At 32.6% G+C, this 23193-nt stretch overlaps 3 long non-coding RNA genes across 3 annotated transcripts; all 3 read right to left on the minus strand.

The window, feature by feature from the left end:
• Positions 1-951: 951 nt before the first annotated feature.
• LOC149416958 (uncharacterized) lies at positions 952-4799 on the minus strand. Its single transcript, XR_016303417.1, has 3 exons — positions 4240-4799; positions 1294-2386; positions 952-1090 (listed from the first exon to the last, which is right to left on the minus strand). It is a non-coding gene; the product is annotated as an uncharacterized LOC149416958 (long non-coding RNA).
• Positions 4800-6839: 2040 nt separating this feature from the next.
• On the minus strand, positions 6840-10926 carry LOC149416959 (uncharacterized). Its single transcript, XR_016303416.1, has 3 exons — positions 10783-10926; positions 9671-9849; positions 6840-8495 (listed from the first exon to the last, which is right to left on the minus strand). It is a non-coding gene; the product is annotated as an uncharacterized LOC149416959 (long non-coding RNA).
• A 6426-nt stretch (positions 10927-17352) lies between these two features.
• Positions 17353-19537, minus strand: LOC149416960 (uncharacterized). The gene is made up of 2 exons (XR_016303415.1): positions 19344-19537; positions 17353-17556 (listed from the first exon to the last, which is right to left on the minus strand). It is a non-coding gene; the product is annotated as an uncharacterized LOC149416960 (long non-coding RNA).
• Between the last annotated feature and the right edge of the window lie 3656 nt (positions 19538-23193).

Here is a 23193-nt window from a genome sequence, read left to right on the forward strand (position 1 = left end):
CTAACACAGCATCGCCAAAGATGACGAAGGCCCTGAGGAAAATTGTTTTTACAGTGTGTAGACCTTGATAAAATTCCACGACATTATCTTCATCTGCATGCACGGAGATTACTTGAAAAATTGTTAATTTATTAAAAATCTGGTCCAAATTATTCGTTCTCCTGATAAAAAAGGGACGGCGGGCCTGTAACGAATGAATTGAAAGAGTTCCAGAAAGAGATATTGATATTGTCGTATTGCGTCATGATATCTATTAGAAAAATAACACGTGTTCTCGGTATATTCAGAAAAACTTATATTTTATCCGGGAGTTGAAATGCTATCACTTTTTTAACAGCTTCAGATCAAAACAGCATCAATTCAAACTACCCGTGGACAATGAACACCTTTAAAGTAGTATTCTCCCAAATAACTGAACATAATTTAGGAATCCTTTTATTACACCTGCCTACATGATGATGTATCACAGGCATTCTGAGCAATTACACAAACTTTTTTAATGCTTTTTATTATTACCTGTTTAGTAATTTTTCGCAATCACTTTTGGATGAAGTGGTGATAGTAGATTTATTGGGTTTTTCTCTTTGGAGTCCATTTTCGGTAGCTCCCCAGCCCACCACAAGTAGAACATTGTCATTCATTTTAATATTCTTTAATTTTGTATTCATTGGCAAACATATTGGCTGCGCGTTTTCTGAAAAAAATTATTCCACTTTGATTGTAAATAAATTAAAATTTATTTTTAAAACAAATTCAAATATCTGAAATGCATTTAAAAATACAAAATTTATTAGTCTACCTTTAAACTCGATAGCATTTTCAAGTTTGATTAGACTTATATCGTTCTTAGCTGGTTGGGAACGAGATGAGCCCTTGTAAGACGGATGAGTGAATTGGTCATCAATTAGAAAATCCTGAAAGGCTGGAGAACACTTCCAGAGAATGCCTATATATTGACAGTCATCTTCTGTATTGATATCATGTTCACCAACCCTGACTCCAATGAGTGAAGACTTGAGGCAACTGGCAGCCGTCAGGATATAGCAAGAAGTGATGATGCTGCCTCCGCATTTGTAAGTAAGATCACTGGCTAAAATGACAAAGAAACGAAGAATTAATCAAATTTCCGTCATTATTCTGACATTCATTGGATAACCAACTCTGTATTTCTTATAATGCTTTTGAAGTTACATGTATTTGTTATAATCCTTAAATTAATGCAATGAGTGGATACGAGAAGGAAAGAGTAAAAAATATTTATATTTAGATTATCTTTTTAAATTTCATACTTACATGGATCATCACTGTATCTTTACCAAAAGAACCATCCAGGGAAAATCAAAAATATTTACGGTATTTCCACTTTGATATCTATTCTTTTCCAACTTTCCACACATTTTTCGAAGTAAATTAAAAATATTTTGACCATTGTTCTCAGTGTCAGTTTCTTCAAAACTATCCACTTGACCAGAACCTCTATGATTTATTATTTATTTATTTATTTTATTTATTGATACATTACTCTACAGTACTTTACATTTCAATTCAGCAAATTTCCATATCCTTTGTTGTTATTATAGTTTTGCGGTGAAATATCATAATTTTTTATTACATCTGTACTATTTCTATTTTCTTCTGTACGTCTCTGACTTTCCTTTCCGGTAGTTTCAGTAGGTTTTGGATTTCTTGTATGATCTGTGTACTCTTTGTCTTGAGCTTGATTATTGGGATAACCTTTGTTTGTATCTTCGTAATGCAAAGCCGCTTTGTGTTCAACTGTACCTTGTATTGGAAAATTGGTGTAATTTAAACTTATTTTTCCTAGCGGTATTAGAGGTCTTGTTTCCAGTACTCTGGTATTTAGATTGACGAAACTATAAATTACCTGAAAATTATTTCCAATTCTCTTAGAGATCATTAGTTTATATATTTGATTTTGATTTTCTCTACCTTCTACATGATGACTGTTGGCTTCAGGATTTGTTTCACCTTCGTCAAATGCTCTGAATTGGTATGGGCAGTAGATCTGTAAGTAAAAGTAATTTTGTAATAGTAATTTAATAAGAACTGAGATCAAATTAATCATATTTGCGTTTTGTGGTAATAAATTACTATAGTGTGGGGCTTTTTCAGTGCTGGCGTAAAATAAAAAGTGTGATGTATAAAATGATTAAGATGGAGTGAAGCAAATTTAAAAAAAATTAGGTACCGTGTCACGTCCGGTATTTATATCCACTACATTGCATTTTGAATTAGTTATAAAACTTTGAACGCTATCGGTCCATGGTATGCTTTTCGTTTGAAGGTAAGTCCATAGTGTTTTTGCAATCACGAATATTTGTACACTCTCCTGGTGACATCAGAAGAGTACTGCATGGAGAATTTTCTAAAATACAAAGGTTAACTTCATTAGAATAACATCGTACGTAAAGTTATGGATAAAACGTAACTACATACACATGGTCTAACAGAATGTACCCCACAGATTTTAACCACTCGAGCGATTGGTGTCATATATTAACCATATTACTTAATTAATACCATTCCTCAATATATTACTATGGTTATTAATATTTTAGATTCTATAAATTTGGCACATCGATCGCTAAAAACGTTTTTGAAAACTTGGCATAAAATGCCAAAAATTGTTAAAGTGGTTAATGATGAGGAATGAGCTGATTTAAATTGTTCTGAAACTTTTGAACCCTTCTTACTGTGCCTTCACTTTCTTCAATATTTAACTACGTCATATGAAACCCGTGCAATCCAATCAGCAATAAAACTTACTCCTGAGTTTTAACTTCACTTAACTTTCTTCAATATTTTGTTATGTCATATGAGAGAATTTGAACAATTCTTCAAATTTCAAAGTTAATTTTCAAGTTCTGTGAAAGTTTTTTTCAGGTTATTTTATTATTTTAGATTTGTCAAGTAACTAGCCTATAACAATATAATAACAGAACTTGAATAGGACTTTCATGAAACCCGAAAATAAAAGTTGAAATTTAAAGAATTGTTCAAATTATATGAAACAACTCCTAATAAATTAGTAATATTCACAATATTAGTCATTTTACTCCATGTTTTTATCATTTTCATCCGTTCTAAAGACCCGACAAAGTTTTGCATGTACCTACAGAGAGTACAGGAAGTTGGAAGAGAAGGTGGGAAGTTGAGAATCGTTTTGCCATTCAGATTTGCTCACCAAAATAGAGGCAACTCTTCGAATTTGACTTTTGGTCTTTCACCAGGGCGATAATGAGTATCTAAAATTCTTACACCGGGATTATAATCAGTACCTACCATTCTTACACCGGGATTATAATCAGTATCTAACATTCTTACATCGGGATTATAATGAGTATCTACCATTCTTACACTGGGATTATAATGAGTATCTACCATTCTTACACTAGGATTATAATCAGTACCTACCATTCTTACACCGGGATTATAATGAGTATCTACCATTCTTACACCGGGATTATAATGAGTATCTACCATTCTTACACTAGGATTATAATCAGTACCTACCATTCTTACACCGGGATTATAATGAGTATCTACCATTCTTACACCGGGATTATAATGAGTATCTACCATTCTTACACTGGGATTATAATCAGTACCTACCATTCTTACACATTCTTACACTGGGCTTGTGTTTATTCTGGACCTCGTAATGCAAAATTCAACCAACCATGGTCTGACAAGATGCCTCAGGGATTTTTTTTTTCATTTCATTTAAGAGAAAAATTGAATTTTCTTACAGCAGAAAATAATCTACTGCGTCGCTAAGAGAAGTGCAGAAAAATATTAGAAACGTACGAGGGAAAATAAACGCAGGTATATTAAATAACAACAAGAGGTGCGAGTATTTCCGTAGCGACATTTTGATTTAAAGTAACGGAGTTCCGCAAGAATTCGGTCCACAAGTCTTTGACAAGAGTTCCACTCTTTTCCACCTGCGGCAGATGCAATACTAGGTACCCACTGCACTTTCATAGTTGCATCGCAGTTACACAATGTGCAGACATTGACTTGCAATCAAACCCAGAACACAATCGTACCGTACACGTATCATGCCGTACAATCGATCAGCAATAAAGCTTAAGGTTTATTCCACTTCACTGAAGCAAACAACCTAAACTTTGTAATTATCAATTATTAAATAATATAATGTTAATGTCAGTTTCAAAATTAATAAATTAATAATGCTGGGTAAAATGTAGAACTCACGGCACAGTGATGGAATGATTAAGAGGGCAAAAATACTGATATAATTTCTATGGAACATTATCATTTTGAGTAGCACGTCCAATTTTTAACAAAGCGACAAATATACTGAGAGAAACCCAGAGATTAACATATGGCTTTCAATATTTGGAAAATCCTGACGTAAAAAAAACCGGTGTATGGATGGTGTTAAGAACGTATTTATAGATTTTTTACGCTTAATCAATTATTACTAAACAATTAAGGGTTACTTATTAACGTATTCTTCTTTTCTCGTGTGGTAATTAGTATTTACAAGTAGTCTGGATAAATGGGAATATTTACTTAAGAGGAACGGCTGGGTTGTTTTTTCATATAAGACTTTTGAATTTGAGGACAAAAAACTCAAAAAAAAAATCTAAAGGTTTAGCGAATTATGTGTGCCACCATATTAATTTGTTTCAAATCATAAAATATACATTAAAGACATCTATTCTGTACAACCTTTAGAGGCAACTTTGGCAATTATTTATGAGTTATCGATAATTATTTTAAAATATTTTTTACCCACGCACCATTTAAACAAAATGAAATATACAATAAAAATGTGAATTATTAAATTATGAGGCTTATTAATTTTAATTACAAACGACCGATATACTTTTAAACACAACTTGTCGTAGGTATATACTCGTATATCATTTCCGATTTAACCTGTTTGTATAAAATCATTAAATGTTTGATACCCCTGATTTATTATATGTAATCTCTTTTCATACTCCAAGCAGGTCGGTTACAAGGCAGTACCTACCATATTATTGTAGCAATTCTATATCAACGTCCCAATAATACACTCCTATGCGACGGATTCAACAGCTAGGAAACAAATATTCCGATGTTGTTGATATATTTAGTACATCAATTTCATTAAATAAGCATACCTTATTGAAGTTGTTTTCAGCAAATACGGAAATATTTTGATAAAGCTATTTAAATTGACAGTATTACAGTATTGTACACGTTAACAGTATTTTGTGGCTGAAAGAAAAAAAATATTTTGGATTTTTTATATTTATATTTTGTACCTACATACTGTGTCGATCAAATTCAATAATATTTTTTTATTATATGTGTTTTAAACAGTCATTTCCTGCACTATTTACGAGTATAATTTCTTAAATATTGTTATATATGTATGTAAAAGCCTTAAAAGGCGTAAAATAAATAGATACATATTTAATATTTCCACCCAAAAACACTTTTTCTTATTTCTCTGTTTAATATTCCATTATATTTACTTGGTAAGTTCATTTTTTTTATAATTACCACTATCACACAAAAAATTGTCAAAGTTTATTCTAAAATCAGGACATTTCGATTTGTTTATATAATTTAAAACACAAGATACTTGCTATGTCTTGGGATTAAAAAAATAATTATTCAGTTTGTATTAGTATTTTGGCCTCAAATACAAATTTAAGTTTTTTTTTTAAAAGGCCGCTTAGCCGTTCCTCTTAACATATATATGAGAAAAATAATAATCTTTAGAAACTTGTGTTGCCTATGGCGTGCTGATGATGCGAAGTTACTTCGAGCATTAAGTAAAATACCAATACCATTAAGAATTCCTAGTACAAAGGATACTATAGGTACGCTATTTGCTGCATTACCTTTTTTTTATTTTTTAAAAGAAAGACAAACATTCCCAGGTTACGAATAACCCAACAATGTTTGAAAATCTCCTACTACCACCACAGAAAGCCGAAAATGTTGCTTGTGTTGTGATGGAGGACTTAGCCAGCCGAGGAATCGAACACGCGACGCTCGGGTGAGACCCAAGCGCTATGCCCACTCAACCACTGACCGGTCTATATACCTCCAAGTAATCTTTTGTTCATTTTATGGATTAAGGTTGTTTGTATGATCAATTACACGAACCTGAATTATGGTAAGTCCAAAATAATAATGAAATAAAATAATTACACTTATTTTTAATTGTGAGTTTCTGGAGCTTTGTGAAGGCTGAGAAGGGAAACTCAACCAAAAGGCAGATTTTTAATGTGAAACCGCAAAAGAGTCCCAACTGCTCCTATCCGTCTGGAGCCAGTGAGACTATGGCATCACCAATTGGGGTATGTTGTGGGGTTGAAGGTAGTGGGGAGGAGGAGGTAGGGAAGTACCTGGCTATTCACCAAACACGGCCAAACCCATTTCAAGCTACGTTTCAATTCTGAATGGTGGTCTTACACCAGGGCGATACTGGGAGAATCTTCCACTTATTATTATAGTAAATTGTGAAATACACAAATTAATAAAATAAAATTAACTTTCGCACGCCGGGATTTTAACCCGCGACCTCCAGCTTGCTAGTCGAAGGACTTACCCCTCGACCACCACTCTATTTACTAAGGACGGGTTGTTTCGGAGAATCTGAACAATTCATCAAATTTCAACGTTCATTTTCAAGTTCTGTGAAAGATTTTTTCAAGTTCTGTTTTTATTTCAGTTTTTTCAAGCAACTAGCCTACAATGATATAAAACAGAACTTGAATAAGTCTTTCACAGAACCCGGAAATGAACGTTGAAATTTGATGAATTGTTCAAATTCTCCGAAACAACCCGTCCTTAGTAAATAACTAAATACACTAATCGCTATTAATTTTTGAATTGCAATCAATATTCCACATTTCTAAACCATACTTTTTGAAGATTGTTTTATTGCAAGATTTATAAATAATTAGTGCTACATAAGAATATCATTAAATCAAATAATTATTTTAAAAACAACAAACAGGAAGTTTACTGAACACCACAAGCCAGTGGCATTATCACCTTGTTGGAAAACGGTGCATGAGAAGTAGAAAAACAAACAACAAGTTTATTGAATACCTCAAGACAGTGGCAGTATCACCTTGTTAGGAAACAGTGCATGAGGAGTAGAAAAACAAACATCAAGTTTACTGAACACCTCAAGACAGTGGCATTATCGCCGTGTTAGGAAACGGTGCATGAGGAGTAGACCAACAAACAGCAAGTTTACTGAACACCTCAAGCCAGTGGCAGTATCACCTTGTTAGAAAGCAGTGCATGGGGAGTAGAAAAACAAACAGCAAGTTTACTGAATACCTCAAGCCAGTGGCATTATAACCTTGTTAGGTAACGGTGCATGAATAGTAGAAAAACAAACAGCAAGTTTACTGAACACCTCAAGCCAGTTCCATTATCACCTTAGGAAACGGTGCATAAAGAGTACAAAATTGGAGATTTGATATTAAATAAAATGTAGAATGCAGAAAGCAGAAGAAGGTCAGATATTTTGAAAATTGTTTCTGAAGTATATAAAAACAAAGTTGTTAAAAAAAATTATACTATATTATCTCTCTTCACAATGTATTTAATCATCATTACAATTTTTCGTATTACTAGGAAGATTTCAAGCCTAATTAATGAGTAAGCATGTTTTATTTAAAGATTATATTAAATAATGGGTATTTTGTTGTATTTTGGTGAAACTTCCAGAATACAACAAAAAAGGTCGTATCCATAAACGGATAATAGAATTGCAAAAGTTATATTTATAGTCAGGCCAAACTAACGTAAAATAAATTGTAAAGTGTTTACAAGACAAGATTCAAAGCACAAAAGATAAAAAATTATAATAAGCAATAATTATTGTAAGAAAAATAAATACCCCATCTGCGCCATTTATTTTTTCTCTGAAGATTTTTTAAAATTTAAAATGTATTTCAGGCTAAAAATTATTGCTTATAATAATTTGGTAAAATAAATGGTCGAACTATTGTTTGTTACTTTAAGTTTGAAACTTTTCACAGCAGTTTAAATATGTAAATTCTAACTACAATTACAAGTAAATTACTTAGCCACAGTGTTTATATATTTTAAAAAGTTTTTTTTTTCTTGCTAGAGCAATCCCGATGAGTTACAGAACTCATTTTAGGGCAGGAGGAACTTACAACTTTTTTCTTAAGTGCCCTTGCATTTTAGCTCATAAAAGGTGTCAGCTAAGGGTCAAATTTTGCAGGGAGGCAGGGAAGAGATGATAGACTCTTAGAACCAATTGGAACAATTACAATCCCATAACTTTCTTGGTCGCCCTTAAGTGGCTTTAATGTTCTGAGTGCAATGGGCAGACTGGACACAGCCGGCACACTGGAGTCATCAATTACATCCCTTTGATAATCAATTGATTCCTCGTAGTCGTCATAATTTACGAACTCTTCCCAATCTTCAAATGGAACAAATTTTTCCGGACAGCAAATCTATAACAAACAATTTATGATTTTGTGAATGATATGATTTTATTTGAAATCTGTGGATAATGACTGCGTGGAATTTAAATTTGATTGGTATTTCTTTAAAGCGTCAAATTTTTTTTTTTTTTTAATTTTTTTTTATAGTGAATACCTCACAAGAGTCCCAACTGCTCCCGTCTGGAGCCAGTGAGACTATGGCATCCCCAATTGGGGGATGTTGTGAGGCTGAAGGCAAGTGGGGAAGGGAAGGAGGAAGGTGGGGAAGTACCTGGCTATTCAGATCTAGTCACTAAACACGGCTAAAGCCATTTGGAGCAACGTTTCAATTCTGAATGGTGGTCTTACACCAGGGATACTGGTAGTATCTTCCACTCTGGAACGTGCCGCAAATATACTATATATTATTTTAATTAATTAATTGTGAAATAACACAAATTAATCAAATAAAATTTATTTGCGCACGCCGGGTTCGAACCCGCGATCTTCGGAATGGCAGTCCAATGCGTTACCACTGGACTATGCCGGCCGTCAATATTCTAGGGTTGTTGGTAATTTAATAATCTTTAGTTGGTGGGCTTGGTGGTATCGAACGAATCAAGTGTTAATATGTTTTGATTCATCAGATGATTTGTGTAAAATGGAGAAAGAATAAAAGAATAGAATAATAAAAAGCTGTAACCAAAGGAATAAGAATAGACCAGTATTTTAGAGACTTACAAAGAAATTGAGTTTAAATATCTTGGCTGCAATCTAAGTGCCAAGATGCTTGTATGTACCTTTCGATCGGGAAAAATACAAGCCATGAACCAAAAGAGACCATCGAGTAAATAAACAACCAAAAGCACCCAACTGAAAATTGTCTGAAGCATGTGGTTTAGCTCCGTGTCTTGTGAGACTAAAGCAGGCTTGTCATCTTAGGATTGGAGAGTTTGAGATGTTTTGGATGATCCCCGCGTGAAGAAGTGATACTATTAAAAGAGGTACAAACGATATAAATAAAGTTGTCTCCACGTCAGAGATCCTGAAAAGCACACGAAAGCTGAAAGATGATAGTCTGCTGATAATGTGATATAAAACGGGATCACCATCTGTTTATAAAACAATGGCAGATAACGAAGGCCTTTCTTATAAAACGGTTTATTATCACTAAGAATACAGAAGTAAAATAAAATAATATTTACCGGAAATCGCCCAGTTGCCGGATCGATCTTACATTTTGAGGTTAGGATAAACTTTTGAACAGATTCCGTCCAAGGGGTGTTCAATTTTCTCAGATAAGCCATCTTTTCATTACAAGTCCTTATAAACTTGCAGATTCCCGGACTCCCGAGGGGTGTTACGCAGGAATCACCTAGTTTATCTAAAAAGTAAACTTAATGAATTATACTTATAATATCATAAACTGGAAACCTTTTCTCAATACGGAAGAATTGGACCAGGATCGATTATTGTTGAAAAACTACGAGTCCACTTGTCTAGCTGAAGATCATTTACGTCTAGCCTATTTCTAGCTATGAAGACGCTAATTTTAATATCAGATTTCACTTTTCTACAATGCACTTGTATCAGACGAAAAAAGAATGAACGCGATACAACCAGAAAAATAAAAAGTTTTCTTTCTCAATAGACTTCTTCTACTAAGACTATCTCTTTATACTAATTCAAAAAAACTTTTAAGCTTTATAGCTTAAAAACTCAGTATGCAGTTTATTATTGTAAGTTATGAACTGGTTGTGAAGCGATGACATCGGTATGTGATGTTTGAGGTCTTGACAAATCTAACAAACATAAGCGGAAATGGATAGTTGGAAGAAATATAGACATATTTGAAATAATAAGTCTTCACGAAGGAGATCATTATGGCTTTACTGAAATTTCACCCACGACTCGTACAACAACAACACAATGGTTTATTTGAACTCGATTTTTTCTAATATTTATAAAAAAATAAAATAAGCGAGCGAGCAAAATCCATCTCCAATCTTTAATTTTAAGAAAATATCCTTCGCTTTAGCCTTTAACCTGAAACAAAAGTTATATGAAACAGACAGAGCCTGGGTACCTCTAATGGGCTTAATCTAGGTAATATGTAAATAACCAAATTCATTTAATTTGTACAGGTTTTTATATTAATTTGAAATATGCTTTGTCTGTTCAACTAGGAGAAATTCCCGCTTTAGCGGCTTTAGGATACGCAAGATTTAAATACATATTTTGTACAACTAAGGATAGATTAAAACATGAAGAGTTGATGTTTGATTACCAAACTTATTAAAATAATTGTCGAACTCACCGCTCAGTGCAGGGGCGGTAATAATCGCAAGGGCGAAAATCGCACCACAGAGGCGATAAGTCATTTTAGATATTGAGAGCATAAAAAATTATTAGTTTTAGTGATGTTATCGACCAAGAGTTTGATGTTATACTGTTAGGCTCTGGGAAAACCAATTCTCATGCGCATCATCTGATATGCCTGCCCCACACTATCAGCGTGTAGCACGAGTGTGGGAGTGTATTTGACGCGATGGTCTCCACTCGCCGTTTTCACATCGGACATCGCACTAAAAATTCACTTTCGAATTATTGAACGATGAAGTCAAGGTTGTATTATACAGTGGAGTGCATGCCTAATTGGTGTCGTTAATGCTGTCCTAATATATATAAGCTCAGTTGCATTAACCGCTCATTACAGCGCAACGTTTAAAAAATGAATTATTAATTTTCCGTCCTGAAAAAAACGATATTGCAAAAAATACTGTTTTTAAAATTGGCCAATAAATAAACAATAGAATCAGTTTATAGTTATTTTCCTACACGACCACTGACCACGCTTTATTTTGTCACTATACAGGCACCATGTACTAGATTTCCAAGGAATTTTTCTGAACACGGAGCAGTGTGTCGAAAAAGGAGAGGTTTTTAGGAATTAAAAATATAATTTGAAGTAAACTGTAAGTTTTGACTTAAAAACTTCAGTACATATTGTTAAAAATAGTTGAAAAGGCGAAATGAACCTTCTTAAATATTTTTTTTCTGATAACCTATACAGTACTGTTAATGAAAAATGTTGTAAACGTTTTTACAAACATAATTTTTTTTAAATGCCTAATTATTACAATTTTATTTAAATTATGTACGTAGGAGTATGTATTATATATATTTTTTACACAAATTTTCATCATATTAAGGTGAATAAAAAGAAATTAATGTTAAGAAATGAAACACTCTATGTTTTGGAAGTGAATCAATAAATGCCACATTTAAGGGGGTATTAATAATAACGAATATGAAAACATACCTACCGCAGATTACGATACATATTTCAATTTCTGCGTTAAACTTTTTTGTCCAATCATACAATGTATACCCGACAAATGTTATTTCTATAGAAAATAAACTCATTTGTCCAACCAAATATTGTTTAAGCGCCAGACAAATGTAATTTTTACAGAAAATAAACTCATTGTTAACAATTTAAAAAAAGTTTTTTTTCATCCAGTCCCAACTTCTCCGGATTGTACGGAGCCAGTGAGACTATGGAATCCCCAATCGGGGAAGATTGTGAGACTGACATAAGTGGGGAAGGGATGTAGTTGGAGAAGAGATGTTATAATACGTACAAATCCATTTAAAGCACCCTTTCGGGCGTTACTGAGTACTTAGGTGTCTACCACTCTACAAGTATAAGTACTCGAAGAAAAACTCTCGCTGAAATGTTTTTCCATGAGTGTAGAGCAGGCATTATATTTTTGGTAAAACCTTGAAATCAAAAGAACCGGTTAAAAAATTCCTGTTGTAGCACATGTATTGGAGTAAAGTATGTCTTTAATCGGTTTCGTGCTATATTATAATACATCTGTTCTGGCTCTGCACTATTTGAATATATGTGTTAATCTTTCGTATCGGCCATACATGTAAAACCTGTTTCCAACAAAGCTATTGATTTTTGTTTATTTTATTATTGTGCTGCTCCATAAAAACTACACAATTTGTAATATGACGCAGTATTCATTTGTCAAGGAAAATTCCATAAAAAATATTCATTATTTTTATGTAGTGTGAATTTAAAAATAAATCTTCGTTTATTTGTTTGTAAGTAATTAGAATTTTGTTTTCTTGAGTGAGTGAATAAATAAATGAATGAATGGAATCTTGAAAGTGCAAATTAACCTTTTTCCCGACACCCGATGGGGCTAAAATTCTACATTTGTCGATAACAATGCATTATTTTTTTAAATATAAAGACAAATATTCCCCGGTTACGAATAACCTGGCAATATTTGAAAATCTCCTACTACCACCACAGTTATCGGAAAATTTTGTGTTTTTTTTGTGATGGTGGACTTATCCAGCCGAGGAATTGAACACACTACGCTTTGGTGGGACCCAAACGCGCCGTCAACTCAGCTACCGACCGATCAATCAACTTTTGATGACTGCAAAAAATTACAGCAGTTAATATGTGAAATAAATCTTGCTACCTTCGAATTAGTAATTGGCTTAATTTTTAGCGAGGTTCACTCATTTTAGCCAGTCCTCGTGGAAGAAGGTTCAATCTAGGTTGTCTTTAGGCTTCTATTTAGGTTGGTTTGATTGTTGATGAGTTGGCCATTCATTAATTGTAGGTTGTAGCAAAACCCGGTTGACATCAGTTGTAGCAAGACAGGTCGGTTGCCGAGTTGACATCGCGTTTGGGTCCCGCCCAGGCGTAGTGGGTTCAATTCCTCGGCTGGCTAAGTCCTCCATCACAACACAAGCAACATTTTCCGTTTACTGTGGTGGTAGTAGGAGAATTTCAAATATTGTCAGGTTATTCGTAACCCGGGAATGTTTGTCTTTCTTTTTAAAAAAAAAATAATAATTTTAAATAAATAGAAGTGGTGTTTACTAAGTTAACATTTTATTTTAAATTATAATTTCACATCACAAATTATCTGCTTCATATAAAATAAGTGTTTAGCTCCATATTATAGAATCTGTATTGTACGTAAATACGATATTTTGGAATGGACTTTCATTTTTCATAAAAATAAATTATATTGGTAAGGGAGATGCCTAGAGTATGTAATACATATTTATATCTTTGGGACAGTGGTTTTACAGTATCAGAACCCCAAAAAAACATTTTCACCAAAATTAGAGATACAATACTTTATCTCTTGCAGTGTTGTCACTAAAATTTTGCTGTTCGAACATTATGAAACATTTTTGCTTTGTAAAAAAATATTCAATTTCGGAGGTACTCACCGTAATCCGGGGTGAAGGGGGGGAAGTCTTAAAAAATCATGATTTTTTCAGCTTACCTTGAACAGTTTCACAAAATTGGAAAAATTCACATACTATGTTACCTACACATTTACTTTTCATATTGTTATCATTAAAAATACCGAAAAACGAATATCCTCAAAACTGATTATTTTTATTTATTATTTCTTGCTACAGCAATTCCGACGACTTACAAAACTCTTTGTTTGACGATAGGAACTTACAACGCATAGGTGGGAGTTAATTGGTATTTTAATATGAATAATGATTAATGATTAGTTATGGTTCAAATATTATTACAATATGCAGTCAAATTACCACATCCAATACTTATTTTTTCTTTAATTTTGAAATATTTTGTTTTTGTATGATTTTATATTTTATTTTATTATTTTATTATTTATATTACTTTATGTTTGTGATTACTCTTATGTTTGCTTAACTCAAATGTAAATTGTTAACCTCGATAAAGGCTTAGTCCTAGTGAGGTTGATAAAAAGTGTTTTATGTACAGTGAGATGCAATAAATAAATAAATATCAAAATTATAAGTTTCATATACAAAACACAACAAAAATAGAAAAAGGGAGGTTAAGTAAATGAAACAAAAAAGGAAACAGACATTGATATATACATACAGCACAAAGCCAAAGTAGGAATTTACAAGAAGGTACTTACCCACTAATATATTGGTAAATATAGATTATCTTCGATTACAAATACAGGGGATAATAAAGGAGAGTTTTTATATGTTTTAAAAAAATTAAATGAAGTGTAAATTTGACTAAACCAATATTATGAAATTGCTAACAACACATCACAATAGATTAAGCTCTATGATAAACATATAACTTTATTAAATTGACCTGTTCACTAGTTTTTTGAAAAGTAAAACGTAAATCGAGCTGCTCGGGTGCAGACTATATTAACTGATAAAAAAAGTTTTGAGATATTGCATTTTGAAGATTTTTGGTCTCTTAAAAATAACAAGATTCTTTAAAAATTAACAGTAGTTTTTCATTTTTAAAGCTTAAAAATGAGTACTAAAAAGTTTATAATATACATAAGTGAAATTAACGTTACTTCAAAAGTAATATAATTTTTCTTACACCTTTACTTATCTGGATCCCCGTGAATCAGAAGATGTATCAGAGTGATAACATGACATGCCATGATATGACAACATTTTCAGGTAAACAATGGCATGCGCATTTAGATACCATCAAAAGCCTTTTAAACCAATCAAAGTTGTAGCCTGTAAAAAAATTTAACATGCTTCAAGTGGAACATGTTAAAAATCTTACTGTGGAAAATCTTCACCATCAAGATTATGCATCATTTCTTTAGGCAAAAAACGTGGGATCTGCTACATTGTCAAAGAATCCATGGAATTTAAAATGTTTGCAATCACTGCATCCGTTAATTGTGATGACACCGAACGTGGTATGTGTTGGCCGTCCGCCATCGCGCATCACTTACCATTCTTTACTTGAAACAATGTGTCAGATACCATTGATTACACAGCGAAATTCGTCCGTTAAAACAGTGCTACCACCATAAAAATGATCTTCAGCGAAAGAATCTCCAGTTGTCGGAAAACATTATTATTATTATAAGTTTATCGTTTACAGGTTAGTTTTATGTTTCTGAATATAATATCTGTGAACATTAATAATTGGTCTGTTTTTTTGTTATCCTCTTATGTATATTGTATTACTAAGACTGTTTATTTTCCTCAAATAAATAAATAAATAACACGAAAAAAAATCAGTTTTGCAAAAATATCACTTACATGGTCTACACCAGAACAGCTCAATTAAGGATTTTTTTCGGCGTCATATTGTTTTATTGCGCATCCATGTTCTAACGAGTATCATATCATAGACCCAAATAAAGTAGTTCTTTACTGGTTCCACAAGTAAATACAATTAAAAGCTGATGAAAATCGTTTATAGTCACATGCTTCGCTTGACTTCTTACTCTTGAATTATTTTAGTTTCTTATAATGAAAGGAGTCTTTAACAGTTCTCTAAAATAAACTCTGCATTTTGAAAGCTTTATTCGTTGAACTGTTCCCTTAATAGGATGATGAAGGTGACGGGAGAAAGCACAAGAACTGAAATAAAGATTAGTAATGAAACACATAGATTTTGTTCTTTATTTTTCTTAATATTTCGCTACAGATTCCTTATAGAAGAAGCGTTCTTAAAAAAAACTTAAAACTAACTTAAAAACGTCAACACCTTTATCGGTGGTTTGACTGAGGCTCAAATTTTAATTAATTCCAACGAATTCGTAACTATAATAATTTTTTTTCAGACAGAATGGTCAGATATCCACGGATGTAAGTTATTTATTATTAAGATTAATAAAAACAGTTCCTTAAATTCAAATATTTTGCTTAAATTTTTAAAAACTTTTTTCAACCATAACATTAGCGGTACGCGCCAGGTTTCATATTTTAGACAAAGAATAATTTAATAATCAGCCTAAGACAACTGAAACTTTAGTAATATGACAATAATATTCATCAGAATTAATTAAAATATTCCCTTCAAAATGATCCTTTTGTAGGTCTGCTATAGCACATTCGACTGTAGGTCTATTCAATACCTCTTATGGCAAATTTTACAGTAGGTCTATCCAATACCTCTTATGGCAAATTCCACTGTAGGTCTGTCCAATACCTCTTATGGCAAATTCGATTTTGGGTCTATCCAATACCTCTTATGGCAAATTCGAATGTGGGTCTATCCAATACCTCTTATTTTTGTGGGCAAATTATTCATTTAGGTCGTTAAGATTACGACTTTATTTTAGAGTTTTATGTCGTCACTGAATTACATAAATTATTAGATATTTTTATGTGGTATTAGTGGGGATGGAAAGTTGGAGAATGAAGAGTTTGAGGGTGGAGAGTGGGAGGAGTCCAAATAAGGCAAAATGGTTTAGCAGTGGTGATGTACAGGATGCTATTATGTTGTTTACTATAATCATTTTAGATCTTATTTTTTGTTTCTTTTTTATGTTTCTAAGGCGGACAATTTAAAACATGAATATTAATCATTATAATTAAACAATATAACACATTTAAATAAATTAATAACTGCTACATCATTATTAAACAATTAAGATAACATTAATGTGGGGAAAACAGACTTCAAAATACCCCCACAGAATATGAAATCTATTGACACAATTATTTTTATCAGTAAATTGGTTTAACCGGTAATAAATCATTTTAAATTTGGAGGGGGTATTTATAATTAATGTCAATACGTTTTAACGTTGCGTTTTAAAGCTATGACCTGTTTCCAACAATTGATTGGTAAACTCAGAAATATTGTTATTCTTTACACAGTTCATATTTCCTGATCACAATTTAACAGTTTCTGTCATTCCAATATATTGTGCGTCGCATTCATTACATTCTAAAGTGTATATGCCTCTTTTCAAATTCATTGTACACTTAACCGGTAGTATAATCGGTAGCAAAATATATATTTTTTTAAATGAGTATACAACAACAAATATAATAAGTACTATTCGACGTTAACTTATTGTTTATGTCGAAGAAATACAAATAGAAACAAATACAGTTATGATAAGAAAAATTACATTTATTGAGAATACGTTAACTTCTAATTGATATGAACATTAAAAAAATGTTTTTTTGTTAATTAGGACAATTCTTCGATGTTCTAGTTATCGTATTCGAAATTTGGAGAATCGTCTTCGACTCCACCAGGAACCGAACTGTCTTCATCATCTCCAAAAGGAATCAATTTCATCGGACAGCATACCTAAAACACAATTTACAATAATTTAACTAAAATATTTTATGATTTTCGTTTTTGCAATTACATGTGTATAATTTTGGTATATATTTTAGAGTGAGATACAATGTTTAAGTTATTGTAAGAAATGGGAAATATAATTCAAGCAAGTTAGTAAGTAAATATAAGAAGATTTATAGAAACCAAAGATAAACAAATCAGCATTAGGTACTCATTTATGTGGCGGACATTTAATATAATTAATAAACAACCGTGTATATAAAATCTTATTAATAGAAACTGACATTTTACGGCCATAAAATGTTCATGAAAAGATCAATACATTTTTTATAAAATCAAAGAGGTTTGGTTTATCTATTGTATTATCTTTTTCATAGAATATCTGAATATTTCCAAGATATTTTCAATGCGCTTTATATATTTCTTCTTTTATAATATTTTTTTAAAAGAAATACTATTTTTGGAAACCAGATAATTTGCATTTCACATTTTTGTATTTGAAATACACTTTAATGTTTATGAAATGGAATATTTTAACTAAAAATAATTTAATCTCAATTAAAACTAAAAAAGTTTTAAATGTTTACTCCAAACATCAAAAAATGTAGAAAACACACTCCTTTTATTTAGGGAATCTGCAAAGGTTGAAGAAAACATACTACTTTTATTTAGGGAAACTGCAAAAATTCTAGAAAACAAACTCCTTTTATTTAGGGAAACTGCAAAAAATGTGTAAAACACACTCCTTTTACTTAGGTAAACTGCAAAAAATGTGTAAAACACACTCCCTTTATTTAGGGAAACTGCAAAAAATGTAGAAAACACACTCCTTTTATTTAGGGAAACTGCAAAAAATGTAGAAAACACACTCCTTTTATTTAGAGAAACTGCAAAAATTGTAGAAAACACACTCCTTTTATTTAGGGAAACTGCAAAAATTATAGAAAACACATTCCTTTTATTTGGGGAAACTGCAAAAAACCGTCACTTCACTTTTTTATCTAGTTCATACATTAAAAAATGTTATATGTATATAATGATAACCCCCCAAAGAAGAACCAAAAAAAATTACATTTTGTTTTCATTGTTTGCGCAATACAAATATTGATTTGTTGGATTAGTATTTATCTACACGTGCATAAGGCATAATGTTATTAAACAACTTTTTTTTAAATTTTTGTCCAATTCACGCCGCAAGTTTAATAGCACATTATTTAATAACATGTTATTTAATATAATGAATAAAAGATTTGATGGTAATGAATTTAATAAAAACCAAATTAAAAAATTACGTGAAACCTCACAAAAGGCCCAACTGCTCCAAACAGTAAAGAGCCAGTGAGACTATGGCATTACCAATTAGGGTATATTGAGAAACTGAAGGTAGTGGGAAGGGGAAGGAGATGTGAGAGAGGAAGGTGGGGAAGTACCTGGCTATTCAGATCTGGTCACCAAATCGGCCAAAGCTATTTAAGGTAAGTGTCTTTCACTCTGGAATTTTTAAATGAACAATTTGTGAATTAACTAAAATTAATCAAATAAAATTTACTTGCACACTCTGGGGTTTGAACTCGCGACCTCCTGCTTACTAGTCGAGAGCCTTACCCCTCGGCCACGGAGGCCATAATAACGCATTATTATGAACTCGAAAATATGAGACTGCATTGGATTTTTACGACTATTAGTTTTCTTTGCGTTTCTTTAGTGATCAATAAAATTAGATACCTTTTAAACGTTTTAAATGTTTTTAAATTAATAAATATTTTTTTTTATAAATATTAAAATTGAATTACCGTTTTTTTCCCATCCTTCATTATCGAACACACTGAATTTTGAATGTAATTTTGAACCACTTCAGAAAACGGGACTGGCCTTGTCTTGAGATATGCCACCATCTCGCTGCATTCCCTTATTCTCATGCAAGTCCCTGAACCCTGGTATGGTGTTTTACATGGTTCTGGAAAACAATATAAGACTTAATAATCAGCATGACCCGGAATCGTCGTAGCTAAATCAGGGCCGAACAGTAAAAAAAATAATAGACACATATATTACTATACTCAACATATACAAGGGAGATGGATCATGAATCATACCTTATCATCACAGTGAACTCTAACCACTCTCAAAAGAAAAATGTGGACAAACGGTGCCTGGTGCTAGCAAAAACCTCAAGGACGCTATGTTAGGTGTTATGTACAGGGTTTTCCAATAAGAGGTGTTATTTTGATATTCGATCGTAAAAGATCAATGGTTTTGTTGCTTGCGTGGCACGTAGCGCCGTCTTGTTGAAAATAAACGTTGTCCAGATCAATACCATCCAATTTAGGCCATGAAAATCATTAATCATCTCTCGATAGCGCAATCCATTCACCGTAACTGTTGCTCCAGCCTCATTTTCGAAAAAATAAGGTCCAATGACTCCGCCGGACCATAAACCGCACCAAACAGTCACGCGTTGAGGATAGAGAGGCTTTTCAACAATAATTCTTGGGTTTTCCGAGCCCCAGATGCGACAATGTTGCTTGTTGACGAAACCACTGAGGTGTAAATGGGCCTCATCACTCAAGATGATTTGCATTTGATTCACTCAAGTGAATTTTAATGCGTTGTTGAAGCGTGTATCGTTCCATTTTTATTAATGGCGTAGTTTCTACTTGTCAAAAAATGACAGCTTTAAAAGTAACATCTACCGAAATAGCGGGCTATTCAAAATAACACCTCTCATTGGAAAACCCTGTATTATCAGCGCCTTGGCTTATTGACTCCTTGGCGCCTTGGTAAGTCAGAACCGGTATATTAAGATTTTTTTAAATATTATCGTTTTTGTTCTGTAGCTGTTGTTGCATTTACTGGTCGGACGAGGGTATTTTTAATGAATTTCGGATTGCCCGCATAATACAGGAGCCATTGGATTCATTACCATTGCGCTTCTTCTACGTTATTTTTTTTATGAAATTTTATAGAAATTGATATTTTTTCGGATTCACTGACCAAATTCAAACGTGGTATTATATCAATAATTTAAACTGTTCAATACGCATATATACAGACACACACTCGCAAACACTCACACATACATAACACACGTCACACACACACACCTATATACTACACACGTCACCTGGCAATTAAGGAATAAACATACCACCTAGTAGACATTACAAGGAAACATATCATAGGTACCCAACATGAAGTATCTTATTCCTGTATATTGTTTCACCTCTGTAAATCATGTACTGTTTGTTTCTATAATATAAAATAAATAAATTGTTTTTTCAGAAGGCGAGAAAGAATAGCTGCCACGCGTAATAATGATTACACAGCAGAACTTGTTTACAAATAAACTGTTTAATTTTTTTAAATAAATTTAATATTGATATAATTGAATATTTAAAAGAAAAACTTAAAATTTAACAAATTGAAGATAAAAAAGTATTATTAAAATACGTAGAGTAGGTTTAAGTGACCGTGTAACTCTGCGAAAAAGAAATTTGTGGATTTGAAATACTGATAAAACTGTCACCGTCATTTTGATAAACGTCATGCACGATTAGCGAAATTACCAACCTCCAAGTATAGAGAATAATTCATATTTTTAGCTAATGATTTCAAGAAACAAAAAGGGGAGGGTGTAAATCATTCAAGGCATTTTTTTCCTTTCCTGTAGATTAAAATGATTGCCCAATGTCCATCTTTGAATTAAATAGCAAGTAGCCAAGCAGCTGATTTCTTAATCAGAAGTTTTTAAAAATACACAGCTTGCCAATACAGTATCCGAACTCCTAATATTTATGTAAAAAAGGAAAGTCTCCTTATTATTTGTTACCAAATTATTGGTTAGTTGGGAGATATTGCCACCTCTTATGCTGCTAAACTAGTCCCAGCAAGAGCTCGTACGTACCTCGTGGACGATCGTCCTCTTCCTTCTCACACATGTTGTATAAAAACGAAAGCGACAGAAGATACTAGAACTATGACATCACGTATAACCTTTTACTGGGACTAGTATACATAATAAAGTGTAGGTGCGTACTTAAAGTATAAACAAACCAGATATATATTTTTTAAATTTACCACTTACCACACAGGATAGCTGCAAATGACGCAAGAAAAAATAGCACGTGGATGTAAGCTCGCTTATACTGCATTATGAGTATGGAAAATGATCGTTACAAGTGTGACACAAATCAATGGGTATTTACTTAATTAACTTAAAAACTCTACGAGACTACCAACAACGTTTCATAGTCTTTCGTTCAACGGAGAAGACAGACAGAAAACTAAACTATTTGAAAACCAAATTAAATGCAAAACCGGTATTTTGTTTTGCCACTTTTGTGGCATATGTTCACACTCGTACCTACCACTGAGTTTTTAAATGTCTCGTTTAAATATCGGATGCTAAACATGTTGGATATAAATAAAGCCAACATCATAAAGCATGTCAGAAAAACACCAAACAAAAAGAAACAACTCGTATTGTAAGGATAGCAATGAATAAAATCTTGTCGAGCTCGAGACAATTTTCGATTACGTAGATTCCAACGGTTGCGGTAGGCTGGACATGTTTAAATAATGGCATATTGCAAGAGGACGTGAGTGCACCATAGGAAGCGACACAGAGGCAAACCAAGGAAAAGGTTAACAGACTGTGCACCAAGAGAGGGTGGGCAGGGGGCCCGAGACCTCTACAAAATAAATTGCATGTAGAAGTTTTTCCAATAAGAAGTGTAGCGTTTTATGCGTGTGTAAAGGAAGAATCACACTGGCTCGACGTACGCGATACACACATTACTATCTTTCCAGGTCAACGTGCACATTTTTTCTACGCATGGAACGCGTGATAAATGGTCTCTTGTTCTTATTTTGTTTGTTTTTTTAGTTTATATTTATGTGTTTCAATTGTCAGTAGACGCAATGCGTAACATTGTTATGTCTTGCGTTTCAGAGAATGAATTTGTGTTAACAGACAACCATAGATATACCAAACATAATAATAGATGCATAGATAATACCTCTCATAGGTGTGAAATAAACTCGTTGGAGGCGTGACGCCACCCTCTCCATCCTTACGCGTTCCACGTTAACGAGTGCGATTCTAAAGCATCTGTTTCCATATAAAATGTGTAGATTGTCATTAGTCCAGATATCTGAATGCGTTGCTTACGTAGCGCACGTCGATCCATTGTGTTTCTACATTAATGCTTGCAGTGATTTTCAATTACTTCAATTGGTACTGGCTCAACCATAATCCGTTATAGGAGTTATTGTGTAATTCATGAGCAATATTTTCTAATGGTTCGCATACACTACGACAGTAGACACTAGAGGTAAGTAAAATAAGATGCAACCGTTTTTTCGTAAGCGTTTAAGTTCAAAAACGGTTGCAACAGTTTTGTAGATTTATACAATGCTTATTCAGTCATAAAGGGTTGTTTATCAGTTGAATAAACTTCAAATAATAATAATTTCTCATCGAATTTCGAAATTTATCCAAGGTATTTTAAATATTTTATATATTTCTTCATACTGAAGATGTCGTAAATAACAATTTGGAAACTAGTTAAACTTACCTTTTAGATTTGTATTTTAAATATACTTTAAAATTTAAAAATTCCAATATTTTAATTTCAAACATGA

Source organism: Hesperophylax consimilis, chromosome 16, assembly GCF_061612785.1.
Source record: "Hesperophylax consimilis isolate HC1 chromosome 16, BYU_Hcon_1.0, whole genome shotgun sequence".
NCBI lineage: Eukaryota > Metazoa > Arthropoda > Insecta > Trichoptera > Limnephilidae > Hesperophylax > Hesperophylax consimilis.